A 26,038-nucleotide genomic window follows, 5' to 3' on the forward strand; every position below is an offset into this window, starting at 1 on the left:
TATTTGTTTGAAAATTAGCACTGCAAAATTTTAAACCAAACATGGGCTTGTGCAAAAAGAAAAGGGGGGATATGTTGGGGAATGTTAGAGAGGTTTGGAGAATGTTGGAGAATATTCCTGAATATTCTCGAAGAGATAGGAGGTGCGACTCCTTTGCTATGCCCAACCCCATGTTTGGGAGGCCAATTAGATCGGCCCATACTCCGGTGCTACCTGCACCAGGGATTCGCTGTGCTACAGGTAAACACACCGGGTGTCCAATAAAAAGTTATGTTGGTGGCTGGGGTGTGGTCACGGAAGCACTATATAAGCAAAAGTTGCTGCGCAATAAACCAGAAGTTCGTTTATCAACCATATTGGTTGCACACATTTTCTTTGCCGCTCCCGCACCATAGGGTCCCCAATCTATGATTTCTGTATCTTTCACAGTATAATTCAGGCTTACTCGTCTAGGAAATAATCCCATGCATGGTTCCCAAATAAAATGTGTGATTATATTAATTTACTTAACAACTTTACAATAAGGATAACAAATTCTATGAGTTAAACTATATTATTGTCCTGTAACACCTGGTAAATCAATACTAGTGTAACTAGGACCCTTATTTGTTACGTGTACAGAAAATATATGCCATTGAGGAATCAATGTAATACAGAATGTGTGATTGTTAGCATTGGTAACACAGATAGGCCAATTATCTACCGTGTGTGGGACATTATACAAAGTGGCATTTTCTCTCAATTGTCTCACTGTCGGTTGTACCCAGATGCTACCGGCCAAAGTGGTATTATTGTTGGTGATTGGAAAAGATGCATGACACGATGTCAGTGGTTGAAATAGTGGTGGATTCAGCAGATAAGCCTAGTACACTGCTCCACCTTTTTCATCTGCTTAGAATGGTCGAGATGCTAACCACATCGATCAAATGATCCATGGATTCATCTCTGCTACTTGCCAGGTGGTGGTGGCAGTTGATGATAAGGGCCAATCCACTTTGCTGGAAGCCAATATGGTCCTGTAGAGAGAGAAACACAGCCTTAACCACGACCCCACGTCAGTAATGGTACTGGACCCAACCATTTATCGAATGGATTTCCTTATACTGCACTTGAGAGAGGGATTAATATAGAGCATCTGTTACTCGGTATAATTGCCGGGCCAATGTTAAACCGTGACAGATTTATTGGGGCCCAACATGGGCCCCAAGCTAATTGCCTTGAGTCCAGTTCAAATTTTGACTAATTTGCCTGCATAGTTTGAATTCCAACTCAAAGGCAGCACAGGTCGGTGTAGAATTTGACTTTTTCTGCATGGTCAGCTTGGAGGGTTGGGGCATATATACTGAGGAGAACAACATGTTGCTTGTTGTGTAATGGGAGGTGTAAGGAAATAATGTAATCGGAATGATCTGTCGGCAAATTTTCAAGTTTAGAAGCGATGGAGTTTTTAATCATGAAGCCAACTCCTGAGAGGTGTCTTTTGGTTTTGGGTTTTCCTGACCAATAGAGTGTTTAGCCAGCACCATGGTCTTTAAGACTGCCTTCCTCATGAAAATGGACTTCACTGAGAGCAGCAATGTCAATGTTAAGTTGTGACAGTTTGTGAGCAATTAGAGCAGAACGACACTCAGGATGCCCACTGTCCGCTGTGTCAAGCATGGTTCTGATGTTCCAACATGCCAGTGTCAATCTGAACACACCTTTAGAGGCAGGTGTATGCCTTTGTCTCTTTGTCTTTGACCACATCAGAAGATGCCCATTGACCACAGCTAGCCAACCGGGTGGGGGGCTGGAGATGAGCTTTGGTTAGGCCGCCTTTTCTAGACCCCTCTCTGTGTGGAGCAAGCAGTGCTCTCCTTGAAAAAGGCTGCTTGGTCACTCAGGATGCTGCTGAACAAGACTTTTATCTCCTGTGTCAGTCTCGAGCAACCAATGTCCTGAACCATCTGCATGCAGGGTTGGGTCTTCAGCTACTAGTGCACCTTTTGCCGTTTTGTCCCTTGCCTGTTGCTACAGAGCTTTACAAGTGTGGGTATAACCCTCGAGCCTGCGCAGTGGCTTTTTTTAGGTGAGGCACAGAGTGCACAGAACTGGCCTTACCCTTTACTCCTAAGGTTCATCTGCCATGACCTAGCAAGCTTGGACAGTCACAGCAAAGTCCTCAGGATGTAGGTTTAGTTAGAGTATCCTTCTCTTAGATAGATGGCCTTACAGGGCTAAACTAGCTCCATCTGCCTGGGTTTTGAGCTATTCTCCTCCTAGAATGGTTGCCTGAAGGCTAGTGAGCCAGTCCTGCCCATGGATACACTTTGTCTGACCCTTCAGTTGTGGCATGGGAGACCCTACTGGAGGCATATGCCACCGCCAGCATAGCTCCCAACCTCACAAGGGCACGCAAGCTCCTCCCCCACGACATATGGGTGCCCATGGAGGAGAATAAAATAACATAGTAAAGTTTTAAAATTCTGCATCACCATGGGAGACATCACTCTCCATTCTAGCCATGGTCACCTGCTCTCAGTTACTATCCCTTCATTAAACCTTGTACTTTAACTGTAATTAGGTATTAATACACTAAGATAGAAGTTGCTTGCTTATTTATGTTCTTTGTGCAGGAATTAAATCAGGGAATAGGTAATCTCTGAAAAGAACATTTGACAAACCATCTTCAGGCATATGCTGACAGCACAGTGGTACAGGCAGAGTGAGTGCAGCACATGCTGCTTGGCCAGCACAGAAAGAATATCTGCACCCAACCTGCACTGGCAGGTCTGCACATGCTCCATCTTCCAGTGAAGTTTCATTCATACTCCGAGGCTTGTTTGTCTACTGGCAGCACTCAGGTACTGAAGCTGGATGAGCTGCAGCATCTCTAAGAGCTGCTCATATGTGATTTCACTCGCTGGAAAGATGGTTTTTAAAAGCTCAGTTAAGCTTACAGGAATGTAATTTTAAAAGGGTCCGTAGTAAACAGAATATACCATTCCCATCAGGATAGTAATAATGTCCTTGCCTTGAGAATACCTGCATCTGTAAAGTGAGTTTAATTAATTGACAAGATTGGTGACAGCTATAGTTGCAATGTTTATTGTAATATATGGGATACTTCCTGGAAAACCTTCTAGATGGCATTTTTCTGGCCTGGTTGTAAATAATGAGGTAGACCACAATGGATTTTATGTTTTTCATCAGTGGTTGATCAGCACAAATATAAATCACCTGCTAGTAATTTCAAAAATCTTTGGTCCTCCCATGCAAATATACTAAGAATACTTGGCAGAATGAATATCAGTACTTTGGGGGAAAAATCCAGTCTCATGGAGATTTAATTTAGTTATACATGAAGGAATTTCTTCCATCATTTTTAGACATGAATATTTCAGCCTATTGCTAATTATTTTTTAAAATAAAGTATTTCAGCAAATTAGCAACATTTGATTGCTCTTATGCTTAGCATTGAGAAATGTATGTATATATTTATTGTTTATATGTTGGTGCTCTTATGAATATATATAATAATTGCAGCATTAGCAAATAGCAGTTTAAAATTCAGTAAAAATGTAAGAAAAGCTGATTTTCATAAGTGTATTAGTTTGTATGTATTGAAAGGACTAGATGCTCACAAGGAAGATGCTTCAGTGCCTTTTGGGTGCCCAAGTCCCACAGGCTTCATGCTTTTTTATGTTTGTTTGGTGAAACCACAGTAAATATGCTCCATGTAAAGCAGTGGACTAATGGTCACCTTTCATACTAATGGCTGGGGAGGGAGGGGGGACTCCATGCACACTCAGTGCTGTGAGGATGGATGCCGGGGAACTGATCAAAGTGCTGCTGGGAATGAGGCTGGCATATGACCAAGTCTGGGGAAGGAGCAGTGAAGTCTCCAGATGGATAAGGGGGCAGACAGTAACACAGGAGACCACTGACCCAAGCCACCTTATCTGGATAGAAGTGAGAGAGTTGGGATGCAACATCTGCCTTGCTGCACTCCCTCCTCCTGCCAGGCCACTCTCCAAACTGACCCATTCTTATTCATGTTGTCCTGGTTTGGGCCAGGATAGAATTAATTTTCTTTCTTGTAATTTTACTTTCAGTTAACTCTCTCATAAGTAGCTGTACTTGCTGTAATTAACAGCAAGTTTCTCAGTCAGTGTCTGCTTCTAAGACTGATAATGCTCCATGTTTATAGTTATGGCTAGAGAATGGTATGCAGAACCAAGGCCACTGCTTGATTCTGAGGAACATCTTATGCTCCAGAAAGAGAAAGGGAGTAAAAGAGTCACACCTGCAACCCTCCTTTCAGAAGGAGCAGACAAGACAGGTGACCAAAACTGACCAGAGTATTCTTTCCCATACACATTGTACGCTATAAAATTTGAGTGATCATGAGGGTCAAGCCCCTTCGCCCTTCTCTCTTCCCTTTGGCCCTTCTTTGCCTGTTCCTGTTTGCTTTGGCACCCTTGGAGTATTGCATCTGTTCATCTGCCTGTGGTCCTGATCCATGCCAGCCTGAATCTGTGTTCCTGCCTACAGCTCCCTGTAGGCAGCAGGTGCCAGGACTTGCTGGGTGATGGGCCCGGACGGTGCTCGCCCCACCTGTGCCCAGCTGGGGCTGGCCCAGGGGCGCATGCCCGGGTTCGGCAGGGTGTGGTTCCTGAGCAGGCTCGAGTGCCAGGCGGATCGAAGTTAGTTCTCTGATACTAACTCGAACCAACACTAGCTCGATTGACTCTGTTCGCGAACCGAGCTCGTGCCCACGGCGAGATTCGTCTCACGTAACATTTGGTGGAGAATGCGGGCAGCAATTTCGGTCTAAACTGTCTCCCCGAGTGTTTCGTCCGAAAGTGACCCTTCTCCACAGACCGTTCGATACCCCAAAAGATTCGGGTAAGAGAAACCTTTTCTTCTCTTCGACATCGACATCAGTAAAACCGATGATGGGATCCTATGCAAGCAAACCTACCGGCACCGCCGTAGGTTGTAGCAGATTGTAGCCCAGGCGGAAAGGCAGGAACCCCTCCGCTACCCGAGTCCTGAGACCGCCTGGGACCTCTGGGGGGAGGTGTATAATCTGCTGGCAAGTCTCCACTATAAGGAGACCAACGGCGACATTATTGGTGCGGACAACACCTGGCGGGTCGTTTGCAATCTATTAGCTCTTATGAAAGCCGAAATAGAAGTGGCAATTGTGGCTCCATTACGAAAGACCGAGGCATTTCCCCCGAAGGAAATGCCTGCTGCGACCCCCTCGGCACCACCCTCCGAGGGGGAGGAGCTCGAGAGAGCGCCAGCCGCGACCCCCTCGGCACCACCCTCCGAGGGGGAGGAGCCCGAGAGAGCGCCAGCCGTGACCCCCTCGGCGCCACCCCTGGAGGAAGGAAAAAACGAGCAAGTATGTCTGGGGCTGACCAGTGACAAGCCTGCCATAAAGGGCATGTCCGGGAAGCCCCACCAAACCGTGACCGAACTCCTATCGGATATCGGCCCAGAAGTCGAAACACCGGAAAATGATGGGGCGGAAACCGCGGCTTGCAGCACCTCCGGCTGCCGCGGAGAGTTACCCCCGCCGCCGCCCCCGGCCCCACGGAAGGCTGCAGAGAAAAAAGCAGCCCCTCAACCAGCGGCAGTATCTGTGCTGGAAGACAAGATATCGGCCCTGCAAGACCAGGTCACTCGGGCCGTGCAACTAATAGAGAAGCGGGACGTCGAACATCGCCCAGCTTTTCAGCAGTACAGGAACCCACCCACCCTGACGGACGACGAGGATGATGTCCCGACCCCGCCGCGGCAACTTCAAAACGCCCGGGGCGCTACTACCGGTCGCCCAGGGCGCTGGTCTGGCATCATCCGGGATGCCATTCTGGAGGGCGAGTGGGAGCCCACCACTGTGGCGTGCCCCGTGCTGCAGGGCGCTAATGGACAGCCGGTGTTTGAACAACACTCATGGAAAACCCTGCAGCAGGCGAGGCAGATAATCAAAGAACAGGGGCTGAGGTCGGAGAGTGGCCGGGCCATCCTGGACTGGCTGTTCACTTCCGATGTAAACAGCCCATATGACTGTCGCAGTCTAAGTCAGTACCTACTAACCCCCTCCCAACAAATCATCTGGTTAAGGGAGTGGGAACGCCTCGCCGCGGCGGAAGTTAACCGCGCTAGGGCACCCGGAGATCCGCTAGCGGGCGTCACAGCGGAGATGCTCACCGGCTCCGGGCGCTTTGCAGAGATCGATCTTCAGCTACAATACCCGCGCGAGCTCCACCACGCCACGGCAAGACTGGCACGTCAGGCATTTTACGCAGTACCAGAACCGCACCCAGTACCATCATTTACCAATGTAAAGCAAGGGTTGAACGAACCCTACCAAAATTTTGTCGATCGACTGTGGCAATCTGTCACGGCTCAATCAGACCTGACGATAGAGCAGCGTGAATCTATGTTTAAACTACTGGCATTCGAGAATGCAAATCCCAGATCAAAAGCCCTCTTCTCGACACTGCCGAAAACGGCGCCAGTATCAGAAATGCTGGACGTTGCCGCCAGGGCGTCTCAGCACCAGCAGCACCAGGGAATGGCTGGTGCTTTCGCCGCCGCATTGGAGCCAACCCATCAGCTCCTCGCGGCGGTAGTACAAAAACTGGGCAATAACGGAGGACGTGGCCGTCAAAACTGGCGAAATCGCCCGAACAGACAGAGGCAGTCCAGCCCGGTCTGCTCGCGATGCCACGCAAGGGGACACACCTGGCGAAACTGCTCTGCAGTCGTCTGGTGTAATCTCTGTCAGCAAGCGACACACAACGACGCAGCCTGCTGGTACCAAAAAAATGGCAGGGACAGCGCGAGGGGCCCCCGCGCCGGGATACAAGTAGCCGGGCCAACGCTGTATGCCGGCTCCCCGCCCCAGCAACCCGGGGAAGCCTCGGCATCGATTTACAATCTGCGATAGACACCACGCTGCTGACCACGGCTGTCCACACAATACCAACAAACACGTACGGACCGGTAATCCATGAAAATTCTAACGTTGGTGCACTTTTAGTAGGACGTTCTTCCTCAGGACTGGCGGGACTAGTAGTGCTCCCAGGGGTTATAGACGCCGACTCCACGGGGGAAATAAAGATAATGTGTTTTACACTAAATCCCCCCCTAGTAATTAAGGCAGGGACCCGATTAGCACAGCTAGTCCCACTCCCAAAATTAGACCTAGGAAAGAACGTTAAAACAGAGAGAGGCGATCAGGCCTTTGGCTCATCTGGAGACACCTTGGTAACCCTGGCGCAACAGATGAGAACAAGGCCGATTATAAACATACAGATGGCGATCGGCAAAGAGGTAAAAACCCTCCCTGTAATGCTAGATGCAGGAGCCGACGTCACAATCATCAGTAAGAATATCTGGCCTCGAAAATGGAAGCTTATTGCAGTTTCTGACGCCGTTCAGGGGATAGGTGGCGGTTCCACCCCCCTGCAAGCACACCAACCAGTACAAATTAAATTTCCAGAAGGGCAAGTGGTAACTGTGAGACCATATGTGTTACCCTTGCCCGGTCAGCTCGGGGGGTTGGTCGGTTGGGACGTGATGAGCCAGATAGGGGCCATCCTCACTATCCCTGAACCCACCCAACCCTCCCAAAATTTTCAATAAGGGCCACTGCTGACATGCCGCTGAACCCCAGAATCCACTGGAAGTCGGACACCCCTGTCTGGGTAGAGCAGTGGCCCCTTTCCAAGGAGCGGCTAGACATAGCAAATCGCCTGATAAAAGAACAGCTAGACGCTGGACACGTCCAGCCATCCGTGAGCCCGTGGAACACACCCATCTTCGTGGTTCCAAAAAAGTCGGGCAAGTGGAGATTGATACAAGATCTGAGAAAAATTAATGACCAGATGTGGCCAATGGGCGCCCTCCAACCTGGGCTGCCCCTGCTTACCATGCTACCTAGAGACTGGCATCTTCTGGTCATGGATTTAAAGGACTGTTTTTTCAATATCCCCTTAAATCGTGAAGATACTGCTCCCTTCGTGTTCACGGTCCCATCAGTTAACAAAAGTGAACCAGCGAAGCGATATGAGTGGGTGGTACTGCCACAGGGAATGAGAAATTCCCCGACCATATGCCAATCGTATGTGGCACGGGCGCTCGCGCCAATTAGAAAAGCAATGCCGGATACGATAATTTATCATTATATGGACGATATCTTATTTTGCCAGCAAGCCCCGTTCCCCGAAAACATCGGCCAGGTCTTGACCGACCACCTCAAGACCAAAGGACTAATCGTAGCTCCGGAAAAAATTCAAATGAAGTCACCCTGGAGCTACCTAGGGTGGAAGGTAACTGATGCTATGGTGAGACCTCAAAAATTAGAAGTAGTCCATTCAGTTAAAACACTGAATGACGGCCAAAAACTAGTGGGCGAACTACAATGGGTTAGACCCATTATAGGTCTCACCAATGCAGACATCCACCCCTTTTTGTCCTTATTACGGGGTACACATCCAGGGGCACTTGTGGACTGGACCGAGGACCACTCCAACGCCTTGAAGCAGGTCGTCCACAAGCTGACAACCGGCTATGCGGATCGGCGAGACGCCACCCACCCTATCGGAGTGTGGGTATGTAACCACCCCTCATTCCCCTTCGCTTTACTCATGCAGGACTTCACGAACAAAAGAATACCTGGGGAACGCAAACTCAATCTGACTTATAACCGAGACTCTACAAGATCAGAGTCTATAGCTATTTTAGAATGGCTATTCCCTCCCCATACGCCTCAGAAGGGCATATGGCAAAAGACCGAGGTAATAGCATTCCTCATACGGAAGGGATGCCAGCGCTGCCTGGAAGTAGACGGCCAAGAACCGGAGTGGATCAACATCCCAATCAAAACCACCGATTTTGATTGGATGCTACAACACTCCGAGCCTCTACAGCTCGCCCTACTTGGTTATCCCGGCGAGGTGCGTCATGATGGCCCAAAACATCAGCGATTACAAGCTATCAGCCAGTTCCAGTGGCTCGAGCAACCGATTGTCTCGGAGCGCCCAGTGCCCGGTATAACAGTATTCACAGACGCTGGAAAAAGATCCAGAATGGCTGCCTGTGTATGGAAGGACAAAGGCCAGTGGAAACAGCATCTGATTCCAGGCACCTCCGAGGACAATCTACAAACCCTGGAACTGCTCGCAATCATCTGGGCCCTGACGCAGTGGCAGCAAGTTCCCGTTAACATCGTCTCCGACTCCCAATATGCAGTCGGAGTCGCGAACCGTATCGAGGATGCCCTCATTAAGCCAGTGCCCAACAAAAGGCTACAGGAACTCTTCCTATCATTGCAGCGTGCGCTGAGAATCCGAACACAGCCATGCTGCATTATTCATATCCATAGCCACAAGACAGCGCTAGGCCTGGGGGAAGGGAATGCCAAAGCTGACTCTAGTCAGCTTAGGTTTACAAAACCCAGTTACCGAATTCTCCAAAGCCCAGAACAGCCATTCTCTATTTCATCAGAGCGCTAGGGCCTTGAAGCGCACGTTTGACATCACTTGGGAGGAGGCAAAAGGCATCGTTAAAGCCTGCCCCCAGTGCGCCCAGTTCGGCCCTGCCCTGGGAATGGGTGTGAATCCACACGGGCTTCAAGCCGGAGAAATCTGGCAGATGGACGTAACACACGTCCCGGAATTCGGAAGACTGAAATATGTCCATGTTACAATTGACACCTTCTCAGGCATGCTTTGGGCAACAGCTCAGACGGGGGAGAAGGCGCTACACGTGGTCCGTCATCTGACCAACTGTTTCGCTGTCATGGGGATCCCTCAGGTAATAAAAACAGACAACGCGCCAGCCTACACAGGCGCAAAGCTCAAGCAATTTTTCGCTACCTGGGGAGTGAAACATATTACAGGAATCCCCCATTCGTCTACAGGGCAAGCGATTGTAGAAAGAGCCAATCGCACCCTGAAGACATACCTACAGAAACAAAAAGACAGCGAAAATATGGACCCACAGACGCGGCTTAGTAAAGCGCTCTTCACTCTAAATTTTCCGAGCCTAAGCTGCGACTCCCAAGAGCCACCCGTCCTTCTACATTACTCGTCGCAGAAAGTCATCAGCATGCCTGAAGTCCAAATTTATTACAAAGAACCAACAACAGGTCAATGGATGGGGCCAAGACCATTGCTGTTCACCGGGAGAGGGTACAGCTGTGTATCCACAGACTCTGGGCCTCTCTGGGTGCCCAGCAAATGGACACGCCCTGCCCCGACCAGACCAGTACCACCGGCTCTGAACAACGAGGCACCACGCAACTAAGATCTTCGCGTATTTGTCATCTTTTCCCCCATAAAAACTTAAAAAAAAAAAAAAAAAAAAAGGGGGGGAAATGTAGGCAGCAGGTGTAGGGGCCGGACGGTGCTCGCCCCGCCTGTGCCCAGTTGGGGCTGGCCCAGGGGCGCATGCCCGGGTTCGGCAGGGTGTGGTTCCTGAGCAGGCTCGAGTGCCAGGCGGATCGAAGTTAGTTCACTGATACTGACCCGAACCAACACTAGCTCTATTGACTCTGTTCACGAACCGAGTTCGCGCCCACGGCGAGATTCGTCTCACGTAACATATCTTTCTCTGGAATGTTCAATTTAATGTTTGCTTAGGCTGTTTGTTGAAATAGCATGTTATATCCTGTTATTTTAAAGTGTATGTTAAAGCGTACTTATAAGGAAGAAAAGTCAGAAAAATAAGAAGAGGGGGCCGACCGCAAAAGCCCACGAAAAATTCCCTCAGCAACAGAACGAAGCCCGTGAAACAAGAACCAATGCTGGGAGAGCCCGCGAAACAAAAACCAATGATAAACTGATAAGAGACTAAGGGGAAGGGGGTTATGAAAAGTATAAAAGAACTGGTTTTACATTATTGAACTTGCGAGCCGTGGGTAAAGCTGCGACTCCCCGGCCGCCCAGCATGCTTCAGCGTGCTGCTTTACTTATATTTCTCTCAATAAAAAGTTTTATTGTTGATACATTGAGTCAGTGTTTTTAACAAAAATCTTATAATTTAAAATTACAGTTGCATATTTCATGTTAGTTTAAATTTCAACTAAGTTTAAAATTATCAAATTTTATATGAATGCACACATTAAACCACTGCAGGTTTCATTGTTGATGTGAGTTAAACATGTTCCTCTATGCTGCAAGTAATTCAACTATTATGTTAGCCTTGGAAGAATTTTACCCCAAAGATATTGGATATAATTCAAATAACCAAAAGAGAAAGATGAACTTTAAGCCATTAACATCGGACATTGAATTAATCAGACTTAATACAGCCACAGCAAAACCAGAAAATGCAGTACAAACGATACTTTTAAATACTAGAAATGGCATTTGTGATAAATAAAAATATTGAAGCTTTTAACAAAAAAAAAAAAAAAAAAAAGGCATCAAAAGCCATTTTAATAGGACTTCACTCCCCTTTCTAACACTATAATTTCTTCCGATGCTTTGGTTGTACCCTTAACTAGGGTTATCTAGGGGAACTTTCACCTTTCATGTGAGGAACTGAATTCACAAGACAGATAGCATGTTATCATTCAGCAATTAAATCCAGACAATTAAAACAGGCAGTCTGGTAGGAACTGATCCAACTTATCACAAGGCCTGCTACTATAGCTTGGGAGTTGAGACAGTAGTAATAGGAAGTAGAAAAGAGCTTAGAATACTTGTTAGACAACTAAAATCATTATATTACAACACTTTAATTCCACACCCCCACCAGTCTACACCTTTGTGAAATGCAGTTTAGACTGGATGTAAGGAAAATTCCTGTCTCCCTGCGATGCCCAGCAGTGGACAAAGTTGCTCCGAGACATTATGTGGTCTTTGTCCTTGGAAGTTTTCTAAGACCTTCCTGGATAAATCCCTGTCCCGGTTTAGGCCAGCATAGAGTTGGTTTTCTGCCTTGTAATTTTGCTTTCAGCTAAATCTCTCATAAATAGATGTACTTGCTGAAATTAACAGCAAGTTTCTCAGTCAGTGTCTGCTTCTAGGACTGATAACAATGTTTATAGTTACAGATAGAGACAGGTATGCAGAACCAAGGCCACTGCTCAGTTCTGGAGAACATCTTGGGCTCCGGAAAGAGAAAAGGAGTAAAGAGGTCATACCTGCAACCCTCCTTTAGGGAGAGGTGGACAAGGTAAATGACCAAAATTGACCAAACAGAGTATTCCATCCCATAAATGCCATATTTGGTATCATTTGAGGGATCACGAGGGTCAAAGCCCTTCCCTTCTTCCCCTTCTTTGCCTGTTCCTGTTTGCATCGGAATCCTGGGAGGATTCCATCCTTTGATCTGCCTGTGGTCCTGATCCATGCCAGCCTTAATCCATGTGTTCCTGCCTCCAGCTCTCGACTGCTTCTGACCCCAGGAGTCCAGCCTGGACTTTCCCAGGGCTGCCCTGCAGCCTTGTTGGTGACGTGAGAGTTATTGGGGAAAAGGGGGGAGGAACGTGGTATCAATTTTCCTGTATATTTGTATATATTTAGTAATTTTTGTCCTATTTATCATTACTGTTTCATTAAAGCCGTGTAGTTTAGTTTCCAGCCCATAAGTCTCTCTCCCTTATTCTCTCTCCTTTCTTTATCAGGGAGGGGAGGGGGATTAATAGAGAGCATCTGTCATTCATGGCTTAGGGACTGGTGTAAACAGCAGGGTTTTGGGTTCTTTGACTATGGGGCAAATTTCATGGTACCTCGTGCCCTCAAATCCGACGGTCTTCATCTATCTAGCAGGGGCAAAATGACTATAGCTTGTAAGTTGGCGGGGCTGATCAGGAGGGCTTTAAACTAGGTTTGAAGGGGGAGGGGATTGAAACCGGGCTCTACAGAGATGAGCCCAAGGGTAGAAAGCCTGGGTTAAGAGTGAAATCAACAGCCCAGCTGAAATGCATGTACAACAATGCATGCAATATGGGAAACAAACAATAGGAGCTGGAAGCCACCGTGCAGCAGGAAAGCTATGATGTAGCCGCCATCACGGAAATGTGGTGGGATGACTTGCATGACTGCAGTGTTGCCATGGATGGCTACAAGCTCTTCAGAAGGGATAGACATGGTAGGAGAGGTGGAGGGGTGGCTCTATATGTTAAAGAGTCTCTTGACTCTGTAGATTTCTAGGTAAGGAACAATAAGGGTGAGTGCCTGTAGGTCAAAATCAGGGGGAAGGACAAAAAGGCTAACATCCTGGTGGGAGACTGTTCTAGACCACCCAACCAGGATGATGAGAGTGATGAATTATTCTACAAGCAGCTGGCAGACGTCTCAAAATCACCAGCCCTTGTTCTCGTGGGTGACTTTAACCTGCCAGATGTCTCCTGAGAACTTACATAGAAGAGAAGAGGCAGTCTAGGAGATTCCTAGAGCATATTTGGTTAATTTCCTGCTCCAGCTGGTAAATGAGCCTACCAGGGATGGGTCACTGCTAGACCTTCTGTTCACAAAGAGAGAGGGGCTGGTGGGAGATGTAGTGGTCGGAGGCCATCTGGGGCACAGTGACCATGAAATAATAGTTTTCAATACTCAGGGATGCAAGGAGAGCCAACAATAAAACCTCTACACTGGACTTCTAGAGGGCAGGTTTTGGCCTATTCAGAAGACTGATTCAGAGTGTACCCTGGGAAACAGCCCTTGATAACAAAGGGGTCCAGGAGGGATGGGTGTACCTCAAGGAGTAAGTCCTGAATGCACAGGAGCAGGCTGTCCCAGTGTGCCATAAGGCAAACTGGAGGGGAAGATGACTGGTCTGGCTAAACAGGGAAATAGTGAAGGAAATTCGGGTTAAAAAAAGAGCTTACAGACTATGGAAAAAAGGGCTGGCTACTCAGGAACAGTTTAGGAATATAGTTAGGTCATGTAGAAAGAAAATGAGAGAGACGAAGGCATTATTTGAACTTAATCTTGCCACTTCCATTAAGGATAACAAAAAGTTTTTCTTCAGATACATCAACAGCAAAAGGAGGGGCAGGGAAAACCTCCATTCTTTGTTGGACATGGGGAGAAACATAGTTACAAAAAATGAGGAAAAGGATGAGGTATTTAACACTTTCTTTACCTCAATTTTCAACAGTAAGGCAGGTTGTCCTGAGGACAGGGGCTTCTGGGGCTTGTAGAGAGAAATAATAAGAAGCTGAATAGCCTCCCTGTAATCCTGGAGGGAACTGTTAGTGACCTGAGCCACTTGGATCCTCACAAGTCTATGGAACCAGACGGGATCCACCCCAGGGTGATGAGGAAGCTTTCGGAAGAGCTCACCAAGCCATTCTCTATCATTTACCAACAGTTCTGGCTCCCTGTGGAGGTCCCAGATGATTGGAAGTTGGCGAATGTCACGCCAATCCACAAAAACAGATGAAAGGAGGACCCAGGAAACTCCAGGCCTGTCAGCCTGACGTCAGTGCCTGGAAAGGTTATGGAGCAGATCATCCTGGGGGCAATCACACAGCACCTACAGGATGGACAAGGGATCAGACTCAGCCAGCACGGGTTTAGGAAGGGCAGGTCCTGTCTGACCAACCCCATCTCCTTTTATGATTGAGTGACCTGCCTGGTGGATGAGGGGAAGGCTGTGGATGGAGTCTACCTGGACTTCAGCAAAGCCTTTGACACTGTCTCCCATAGCATTCTCCTAAAAAAGCTGTCAGCCCACGGCTTAGACAGGGGCACTCTGCTGGGTTAGGAACTGGCTGGAGGGCTGGGCCCAGAGAGTGGTGGTGAACGGTGCTGCATCCAATTGGTGGCCTCTCACTAGTGGTGTCCCCCAGGGATCAGAGCTGGGCACAGTTCTCTTTAATATCTTCATAGATGATTTAGATGGGGGGATTTCTCTCTCCTTTCTTTATCAGGAAGGGGAGGGATATTAATGGAGAGCATCTGGTTTTGGGTTTAATTGCCTGGCCAGCGTTAAACTGTGACAGATTTATTGGTGCCCAATTGGGGCTTGAGCTAATTAGCTTGAGCCCAGTTCAAATTTTGATTCATTTACATGAATATCTTGAATTCCAACTTCAGTGGTAGGATACCCAGAAGGCTCTGCTGAGCAGGAATCAAACTGTTTCCTTTGGAACTTTCACAGGGTTGTAAATTAAGCTGATCACGCCATACCTGTGGTATTTAGGGTATGTAATATGCTGCTTTGCAGCTGGAATGAGTGTTAATAGTTTTCATAAGCGCTGCTTGAGAAAAGTAGTTGTGATATGGCCTACAAAACTAATATACAGGGCAGTACGTGGTACAGTGGTGTTTCATACAAGGATTAAAAACTTTCTTGGCAATTACATTTTCACTTTTAATTTGAGGAATTATACCACTCTGTATCATCTTGGGCTGAGTTCAGATTCTAATCAAAATGGCATTATACTTATTATAGTTTTGATTCTTCTACTTGTTGTCAATTTTTCTCATATGTGCATATGTATCGTCATATATTATCATATATTGGTGAGGGGTAAGACAACTACAATTAGGGGAATGAGCACACCTCGTAAAGAGAGCACTGCTATTTCTGCCTCTGCAGCCACTGCTTGCCCCCCCTCACGCAAGGGCACAACTCGGATATGGCTGGCGAGCATTGCCAGCATATCTGCTACAGCTGCAGCTGCTGCCTCTACCCCCACAGACACTGCTGCTGTTCAGAAAGTGAGCCCTGCTGTTGCTACTGCTGCAGCAGCCACAGCCTCTCCCCCTCAGCCCACACAGATACTCTTCGACCCTGTGACCAGGAGAAAAGCAAAACAATGGAAATCAGAAATTAGCCTTAGCCCTTCAAAGTCTGAACAAGACAACCAGGTAATAGAGGAAATAGAGGATACTTCCTCTCCTCATAGAACAACCAAAGCAGAGTCTAAAGCAGAGTCAGCTAAGGACGGCTCAGATTCAGAGGAATACACTCAGTCCTATTCCATTAGGGACTTGCGTACTCTGAGAAAAGACTTCAGCCGTTTTGCAGGTGAACCACTTCTCACTTGGTTATTCCAATGCTGGAATGATGGGGCTGCTACCATAACATCAACTCAGAGGGAAGCCAGGCAGTTGGGATCCCTGGCCAGAGATGCAGGTATTGATTGGGCATTTGGGGAAAAGGATATAACCACAAGCCTATGGATATGACTCTTGTCAGCTATAAAGGAGGGATATCCCTATAAAGAGGAAATAGACTGTCCACAGATCAAAGCACGCACACTTGAAAAAGCTATCAGGTATCTGGAAGAATTGGCTGTATGAGATGTGGTCTATACCGATGATGACATTGAAGATCCTTATCACATGCCATGCCCTAAGCCTATGTTGCAAAGGTTTGTGCATGCTGCACCACCACCTTTTAACCATACACTATCAGTAATGCTATGGGTTCCTGAAGAATTTGAAGGAATTGTGGGTAATGTGATTGAAACAGCACGAGAATATGAAGATGCTGTCAAGGCCCCTCATTGGGCCTGGGTCTCAGCTGTAAAGGGAACAGCTGAGAAACTGTGTTTACCCTTTTTTCCTCAGATAGGAGGAGGACACTGCATTGCAGCCATTAAGAGGAGACACCCACCTATGAGACAGAATCAAGAGAAACAGATTTCATTAAGAGGAATCCTATGGGCACTCCTGAGTGAGTGTGGAGAGGACATGAAAAAGTGGGATCAGAAACCTACTGCTGTCCTACAGGACCGAGTATGTAAGTTGGTGAGTAAAGTGAATACAAAAGGAGGTCCTTCTAAAAAGAAGACTTCTCAGGTCTCCAGTGTAGAGTTACTCAATCTGAATATGCAAGTAACTCAAATCCCCGTACATCAGGTGTCAGTAATAGGGATACATTAAAAAACTGAGTATAGTGAAGGCTGATGTGAGCCTCACTGGAGTAAAGTGGCATAAACACCCTATAGTGACTGGTCCAGATGCTCTGCGCATCCTTGGCATAGACTACCTCAAGGGAGGTGACTTCAGGGACCCAAAAAGGTACCAGTGGTCCTTTGGTATTGCACCTATAAAGACAGAATGGCTGTGCACTTTGCTTGGCCTTTCAGATAAATCCTTTGCGGTGGGATTGATGAAAATTTAAACAAAGCAGGTGCCAATTGCTACTTCAATAGTTCATCAATGACAATATCGCACCAACAGAGATGCTGTGATCCCCATTCACAAGCTGATTGGGCAACTAGAGAGCCAAGGAGTGATCAACAAGACTCACTCACCCTTCCTGTTTACAATCAAATTGTGAAACCTCTCTACAAGGTCACTAGAAAGAAGAAAGACTTTAAATGGGGCTCAGAACAACAAGCTGCTTTTGAGAGTATTAAACAGGAGATTGTGTAGACAATGGCCCTTGGACCAATTCAAACAGGGCCAGACATTAAAAATGTGCTCTTCACCACAGCTGGGAACAATGGTCCTACATAGAGCCTCTGGCAGAAAGCTCCAGGAGAGACTCGAGGTCAACCTCTAGGATTTTGGGGCCGAAACTACAGAGGCTCCGAAGCCAACTACACAGCCACTGAAAGAGATACTGGCCACATATGAAGGAGTTAGAGCTGCTTCAGAAGTGATTGGTACTGAAGCACAGCTCCTCCTGGTGCCACGATTACCTGTACTGGGTTTTATGTGCACAGGTAGAGAATCTTCCCATCATGCTACTGATGCTACCTGGAGTAAATGGATTGCTTTACTCTCACAGAGAGCTAGGATAGGAAGACTTGATCGTCCAGGAATTGTAGAAGCAATAACACATTGGCCAGAAGGCAAATTGGAATGCCACCAGAAAAAGTGTTAAAACAGGATGAAGAAGCCCCACCATATGACCAACTACCAGAGAATGAGAAACAATATGCTCTTTTCACTGATGGATCCTGTCGACTGGTAGGAGGCCATCGAAGGTGGAAAGCTGCTGTATGGAATCCTACATGACTAGTTGCAAAAACAGATGAAGGAGATGGTGAATCAAGTCAATTTGCAGAGGTAAAAGCCATCCAATTGGCTTTGGACATTGCTGAACAAGGAAAGTGGCCGAGACTTTATCTCTATACTGACTCATGGATGGCAGCAAATGCCTTATGGGGTTGGTTAAAGCAGTGGAAACAAAACAACTGGCAACGTAGAGATAAACCTATCTGGGCTGCTGAACTCTGGAAAGACATTGCTGCAAGGTTAGAGAAACTTGATGTAAAAGTGCGTCATGTAGACGCCCACGTACCTTCGTATCGGGCTACTGAGGAACATCGAAACAACCAGCGAGCAGATGAGGCTGCTCAAGTGTTCCAAATAGATCTGGACTGGGACCATAAAGGTGAACTGTTTTTAGCCAAATGGGCCCACAATGCTTCAGGTCATCAAGGCAGGGATGGAACATATCGATGGGCTCGTGACCGAGGGGTGCTGTGATTAAGCAAGCTGAAAGGTTGAAACCTCTGTGGTATGAAGGGAGATGGTCAAAATATAGGTATGGGGAAGCCTGGCAAGTCGACTATATCACACTGCTTCAAACCCACCAGGGTAAGTGCTATGTGCTTACAGTGCTGGAACCAAGTACAGAATGTCTGGAAACATAACTTGTGCCTCATGCCACAGCCCGGAACACTATCCTGGGTCTAGAAAAACAAGTCTTGTGGAGACATGGTACACCAGAAAGAATTGAGTCAGATAATGGAACTCATTTCAAAAATAGTCTTATAAATAACTGGGCCAAAGTACATGGTATTGAGTGGATATACCATATCCTCTATCATGCACCAGCCTCAGGTAAAATTGAAAGGTACGATGGACTGTAAAAAACTACCTTAAAGGCAATGGGTGGTGGAACCTTTAAAAACTGGGACAAGCACTTGGCAAAGCCATCTTGTTAGTTAGTTGTGATGTGAGAGGTCTTGGGGGAAGGGGGTAGGAATGTGGTATCAATTTTCCTTTATACTTTTATATATTTAGTAATTTTTCCTTTTTATCATTTTTCCTTAAAGCTGTGCAGTTTAGTTTCCAACCCATAAGTCTCTCTCCCTTATTCTCTCTCCTTTGTTTATCAGGGAAGGGAATGGGATTAATAGAAAGCATCTGCTATTCGGTTTAATTGCCCGGACAGCATTTAACTGTGACACTGACAAATGCCAATGAGAGCAGGATGATGACTTCTTTATCTCTGCTAGTGATGCCCTTTTTGGTGCAGCCCAGCATCCTGTTGTCTTTGTTTGCTGCTGCAGCACACTGTTCGCTCATGTTGAGCATTTTGTCCACCGGGACCCTGAAGTCCCTTTCCACAGAGATGCTCCCCAGACAGGTAGATCCCAGCCTGTTCTGCCACTCCCAGATTATGTGTTCCTGGTTCAAGACCTTGCACTTCTCCACATTGAACTTCATAAAGTTCCTGTCAGCCCACCTCTTCAGTCTGTCTAAGTCATCCTGGAGGGTGGCTCTCCCTTCTGCGGTGTCAACCTCTCCACTCATCTTGGTGTCATCAGCAAACATCATAGAATCATAGAATGGCTAGGGTTAGAAGGGACCTTAAAGATCTAGTTCCAACCCCTCTGGCATGGGCAGGGACACCTTCAACTAGATCAGATTGCTCAATGCCACATCCATCCTGGCCATGAACACTTCCAGGGATGGGCAGCCACAACTTCCTTGGGCAACCTGTTCCATCATCTCACTACCTTCACAGGAAAATTTCTTTCTAATGTCTAACCTAAATCTCCCCTCTACAAGTTTTAAACCATTTTCCCTTTTCCTCTCACTACACACCCGTGAAAAAAGCCCTACCCCAGCTTTCTTGTAAGCCCCTGTTACGATCCGAGTTATTATTTATATTTTGTTTGCGAGGAAAATTCAGCCATTACTCATAGACGACGCATGAATTTACGAAAATAACAAGGCTTTATGATTTAAACAAGTTAAAAGAATTTATTTAGGATTTATACAATAAGTTACTTTGGAGAGAAGAGTCGTTAAGAAGAGAAAAGAAGAAGGGAGTAATCAAAATGTTATCACCGTCTGCCGGCCCTGGCCTCTGGCTGTAGTCGGGTGCGTAGGGTCTGTCGCTCCTGCCGCTTCTCTGTCCCGTAGCAGAAGCCGAAGTGCCGAGAGAGGGGGGGGAAGAAGAGCCGCGCACTTCTCCTTTTTCTCTTGGAGTTTTATACAGCAGAAGGAGTTCTGTCTTTTCATAAATCACTGGCACACAGACTTGCTGAAGCTAACACAGATTTTGCCATCTCAAGAACTTCTCTTTTATTTATTATTATTTTTCAGTCCTTGTTACCCTGCTCAATTTATTATCTTTGGACCGTGTACTAGGAGGCAACTGGATAAGCAGTCTTATCTTTAGGAGCTTGTCAAGCATGATATAAACCAGAAGCTAGTTAAGTTAGGGGAAAAATCTGTTAATTGAGGATGTTTGGTATATTTTAAAAAGAGCAGAAAAAATACTGATTCGAGAGACATATTTTGTATTTTCAAAGTGTTTACATCAGCCCCCTTCAGATATTAGAAAGTCACTAAAAGGTCACCTTTGAGCCTCCTCTTTTCCAGGCTGAACAACCCCAACTTCATTAGCCTGTCTTCGTAGGAGAGGTACTCTAGCCTGCTGATCATTTTAGTGGCTCTCCTCTGGACATGCTCAAGGAGTTCTATTTCCTTCTTATGTCGGAGACTCCAGAACTGGACACAGTACTCCAGATGGGGTCTCACAACAGCAGAGTAGAATGGAAGAATCACCTCCCTTGACCAGCTGTCTATGCTTCTTTTGATGCAGCGCAGGACACACTTTGCTTTCTGGGTTGCAAGCACACGTTGTTGTGCTAAGTTTCTCATGTTAAGCTTCTGGTCCACCACCACCCCCAAGTCCTTCTCTTCAGGGCTGCCCTCAATCCCTTCTCCTCCCAACCTTTATTTGTGCATGGGATTGCCTTGAGGCTGGTGCAGAACCTTGTACTTGGCCTTGTTGAACTTCATGCAGTTTGCATGAGCCTACTTCTCAAGCCTGTCAAGGTCCCTCTGGATGGCATCCCTTCCCTCCAGTGTGTTGTCTTCACCACATAGTTTGGTGTCATCAGCAAACTTGCTGACAGTGTGCATTCAATTCCACTATCCATGTCGCAAACAAAGATGTGCACTGGTCCAAGTACTGACCCTTGAGGAACGCCACTCGTCACACATCTCCATTTGGACACTGAGCTATTGATCATAACTCGTTGGGTGCAACCATCCAGCCATTTTCATATGCAACAAGTGGTCCACCAATCGAATCTCAGTTTAGAGATCAGAATTTTGTGCAAACTTCATCAGGGTACACTTGACCCCATCATCCAGGTCGCTTATGAAGATGTTAAACAGCATGGGACCCAAAATCAATCTCTGGGGAACTCCACTTATGACTGGTTGCCAATTGGAGGAGAAACTATTTACTATCACCCTCTGGGTACAGTCTGTCAGCCAGTTCCCTAGCTACCACACACACCACTTGTCCAGGCCATGCTGAGTCAGTTTCTCCAGGAGGAGGTTGTAGGGTACCATATCAAAGCCTTGAAAAAGTCCAGGTAGACGATGTCCACTGCTTGTCCTGCATCAGCTGAGCAGGTTACTTTTTCATAAAAGGCAATCAGGTTTATTAGGCATGATTTGCCCTTGATAGATCCATGCTGGCTTTTCCCAATCACATGTTTCAATTGACTTGTGATAGCCCCCAGAAGGATTTGCTCCATGACTTTCCCATGGATTGAAGTGAGGACAATAGGTCTCTAGTTGCCTGGGTATTCCTTGGAACCCTTCTTAAAGATGGGTGTGACATTATCCTTCCTCCAGTCTGCAGGTGTTGCAGGTGGCGGGGGAGGTGGAAATTTAGAAGTAGTTATGCTGAGGTTTGGACTGGTCAAGCAGGACAGAAAAACAGGAAACTGACAAGGAAAGTGTTAATGTGCTGAGAAGAGGGGAACAGTTTATCAACAAGGAATGTGCTGGGAAGAGGGGAACAGCTTATCAAAAGGGATTAGTCGAGCATGAACATGAAGAAAAGTAAACTGACATTGAAGATAAGGGTTATTACGCATGTAAGGGGGATTGATGGTGGGAGACAGTCAAAACAATATCTTAAGTTGAAAAAGTATGAGAGATTTGTGGTTCGTGGATGTCTCTCTATTGTTATCTGCATGATGTATGTAACTGTTTCGCAACTGAAATTCCGCACAAAGGCTCCATTGTAAAAGGGCATAAAAGCTGAACCGAAAACGGGGATCGTTGGAATCCTGACTTGGGATGCTAGTCCTCAGGTTTCCCGGGCCCCGAATAAAGCACCACATAAACTGACACTCTGTTGGTTTGTGTCTTGACTACGAGCAACAGTTTTCTGGCGACCCAGATGGGACTCCGGGGGCGGCTGGGGCGGCTCACGTGCTGATTCACTCCAAGCCGGCACCAGGTGATTCCTGGAGGAGACATCAACCCGTGCCCGACCTCGCGCCCGACGGACGACCATAAGGTAAGCCCGAAGGTGCTTTATTCCTTATAGGTTGGTTGGTATTTGGTATTTGGTATAAAGGTTGGTTGTTTGGAATCCTAGGCGCTGGTCGTAAGACACGGCAAGTAGAAAGCTGTGCAGATCCAGCACTTGCCACTCGCGGCGACGAGTATAGGCAAGTTTGGTATTTGGTTGGTATTTGGTATTATTTGGTATTTGGTATTTGGTATAGGTATTTGGTAATCGGCCGTATATTGGTTTTGTGTGTGTGAGTGCGCGCGAATACGAGTGTCAGCGTTTTGTGTGTGTGAGTGCGCGCCAGTGCGGGTTACGAGTGTCAGCGTTTTGTGTGTGTGAGTGCGCGAATACGGGTGTCAGCATGCTACCGATTAAAAGTTTTAGAGCTCTGTTTTGTGACGAAAAGGATGTTCCTGAGGATTCGCCTCTCGGTTGTCTGTTAAAACATTGGAAAGAGGGTAATTTTTAGGCAGGAATTGCGGAAGAAGACTTTGATTGATTATTGTAATTGTGTATGGCCTGAATATGAAACAGAGGGAATGCAGTGGCCGCGGAATGGTACAATAACTCCTGAGATATTAAGTCCTATGATGAGTTTCTTGCGGGAAAGTGAAAAATGGGATGAATTACAGTATTTGGATCTGTTCTATCATCTAAAAGGAAAACCTGAGTGGCAAAAAGCTTGTGGATTGTCGGAGTTAAAAACCATGGAAGTAGAAAGAGATGAATGTGCTGGTTGTAAAAAGCGTAAAATACGGTTCTCGGAGGAGGAGGAGGATGTGTCTTTGTTGATTCCCCCAAGTGCGCCGCCGCTCCCACCCCCCGAGGCTCCCCCGGTAAATCCGGTTAGAGCCCCTCTTCCTTTCTCACCCAAGGAGGAGTTAGAGCAGGAGGACTGGGTTGATCAGCCGAGAACGCCGCTTGCGGAGCGGACTCGGAGAGGGGGGTTGGGGAGAGAAGGCGGTTTGTCGCAGCCTCAGTTGATGGCTCTGCTGCGGGAGGCAGTAGGAGGAAAGGTGATGATAAAGGTTCCTTTTTCGCCGAACGATTTAATGATATGGAAGCAATTGGCGGGGGCATACAGGGAAAATCCTGAGAAAGTGGCTCGGGTTGTGAAAATGGTAATAAAGACTCAAAATCCTGATTGGAATGATTTGCAGGTGTTGCTAGACACTATTATGGATTCTACAGAAAAGGAGATGGTGTTTAGGGCGATGACAAATCGGGCAAGGGAATTGATTAGAATACAGGTAGCACAAGGTTCGGTAAATGATTTGGTACCAAGGGAGGACCCCGAATGGAATCCCAATTCATCGGCGGGATACAGAGCGCTAAAAACTACCAGGATTTACTGGTAGAAGGGGTCCGTGGGGGGGATTCCAAAAACAATGAATTGGTCCAAGTTGTATTCTGTGAGACAGGATAAGGGGGGGAATCCCCATCGGCATTTTTAGAAAAACTAAAAGAAACTGCGCGGAGGTACACGGATTTGGATGTGGAAGCTGAATCGGGAAAATTGCAACTAGCGTTGATTTTTATGGGTCAATCTCAGGAGGATATTAGGAAAAAGTTGCAAAAGTTAGAGGGAGAAGATACACGGAATTTGGAAAAGTTATTGGAGGTTGCATGGAAGGTATATAACAATAGGGAAAAGGAGACAGCAAAGAAACAGCAGGCAAGCATGCTGGCGGTCTTGCAGCAAGCGACGGGTGGAAATAATGGAAATAATAGAGGTCGCGGCAGGGGGAGAGGTGGTGCTGGAATGGGGAGAGGCTTTGGGGGTTTTGGGAACCAGGGTGCAGGGGGACGCGGAAGGTTAGGACCTAACCAGTGTGCCTTTTGTAAAGGATTGGGACACTGGAAAAATGAGTGCCCACTTAATCAGGGAACCCTGATGAGTGGAGGCTTCCCGGGCAATGGAGCAAATCCCGGCAACGGAGTAGGAAGCGGAATGAATCCGTTCGCGGGAAATCCACAAGGTGTCGCTCAAGCCTTTATGATGGGGAATTACCAGAATCAGAGCTGACTAGACCGAGATCTGAAAGTCATCTTAGAAGTCGAAGGGGAACTGATGGAATTCAGGATAGATACAGGGGCTAGTTACTCGGCAATGAACAAATTAAAGGGACCTCTAAGTGACTCTACGGTGTTGGTTGTTGGGGTATCTGGGGAGATTGAAGAAAGGACATTCCTGCGGCCACTCGATATAAAATTTGGGGGAAAGGAATTTGATCATCAATTTCTGTATATGCCAAACAGCCCAGAGTCTCTGCTCGGGAGAGACTTGCTTTCAGCATTGCAGGCAAGAATTATTTTTGAAAAGGGTAGGGTAAAACTAGAAATACAAGAGGAAAACCTGGCAAAATTGTTTGTGATCAAAGAAGTAGGGAAGGAAGAGATACCACCGGAAATTGAACAAGCAGTCGTGCCATGGGTTTGGGAGACAGGGACCCCAGGTAAATCAAAAGCGGCAGTACCAGTAGTAGTGGAATTAAAAGAAGGGGCTCAACCAGTGAGGGTACGGCAGTATCCCATCAGCCTGGAAGCTAGGAAGGGAATAGCCCCCATGATAACTCAATTCTTAGCTCTAGGAATTTTGGAGGAGTGTGAATCTGAATTCAACACCCCCATCTTCCCGGTCAAAAAGCCTAATGGCAATTACAGGTTAGTACAGGATCTAAGGGCAATCAACTCTATCACCAAAGATATACATCCCGTGGTGGCAAATCCGTACACATTGTTAACATCTGTTTCTGAGAAATTTCAGTGGTTTTCAGTAATTGATTTAAAGGATGCCTTCTTCTGCATACCCCTGGCACCTGAAAGCAGGAACATCTTCGCATTCGAGTGGGAGAACCCCGACACGGAACGGAAGCACCAACTCACATGGACCAGGCTTCCCCAAGGATTTAAATCCTCACCCACCATATTCGGTAACCAGCTGGCCAAGGAACTTGAGGAATGGAAGACCACCCAGGTAAAAGATTCACCTCTCTCTTATGTGGTATTGCAGTATGTGGATGATATTTTCCTGGGTACTATAGAATGGGGTCTCTGCCTCAAGTTAACCGTTGCATTGCTGAATATGTTAGGACAGGCTGGATACCGGATATCCAGAGAAAAGGCACAGCTGGTCAAACAAAAGGTCATTTATTTAGGATGTGAAATTTCACAGGGAGTTCGTTGTTTGGGAGTGAATCGCATTCAAGCCATATGTGCAAGTCCAGTACCCCGCAATAACCAGGAATTAAGATCTTTTCTAGGAATGATTGGCTGGTGTCGACTGTGGATCCCCAACTTTGGGCTGACAGCCAAACCACTGTATGAGGCTGTGAAGGAACCGAGACTTAAGTGGGGACCCATGGAAGATAAAGCGTTCCAGGAATTAAAACAGGCCCTCAAGGAAGCGCCTGCCCTGGGCTTGCCGGATTTAACCAAGGACTTCCAACTGTATGTACATGAAAGACAGAAATTAGCTTTGGGGGTGCTCACTCAAAAATTGGGATCTTGGAAAAGGCCGGTTGGGTACTTTTCCAAACAATTGGACTCAGTAAGTGGGGGA

This window comes from Heliangelus exortis, chromosome W, assembly GCF_036169615.1.
Source record: "Heliangelus exortis chromosome W, bHelExo1.hap1, whole genome shotgun sequence".
NCBI classification, from domain to species: Eukaryota; Metazoa; Chordata; class Aves; order Apodiformes; family Trochilidae; genus Heliangelus; species Heliangelus exortis.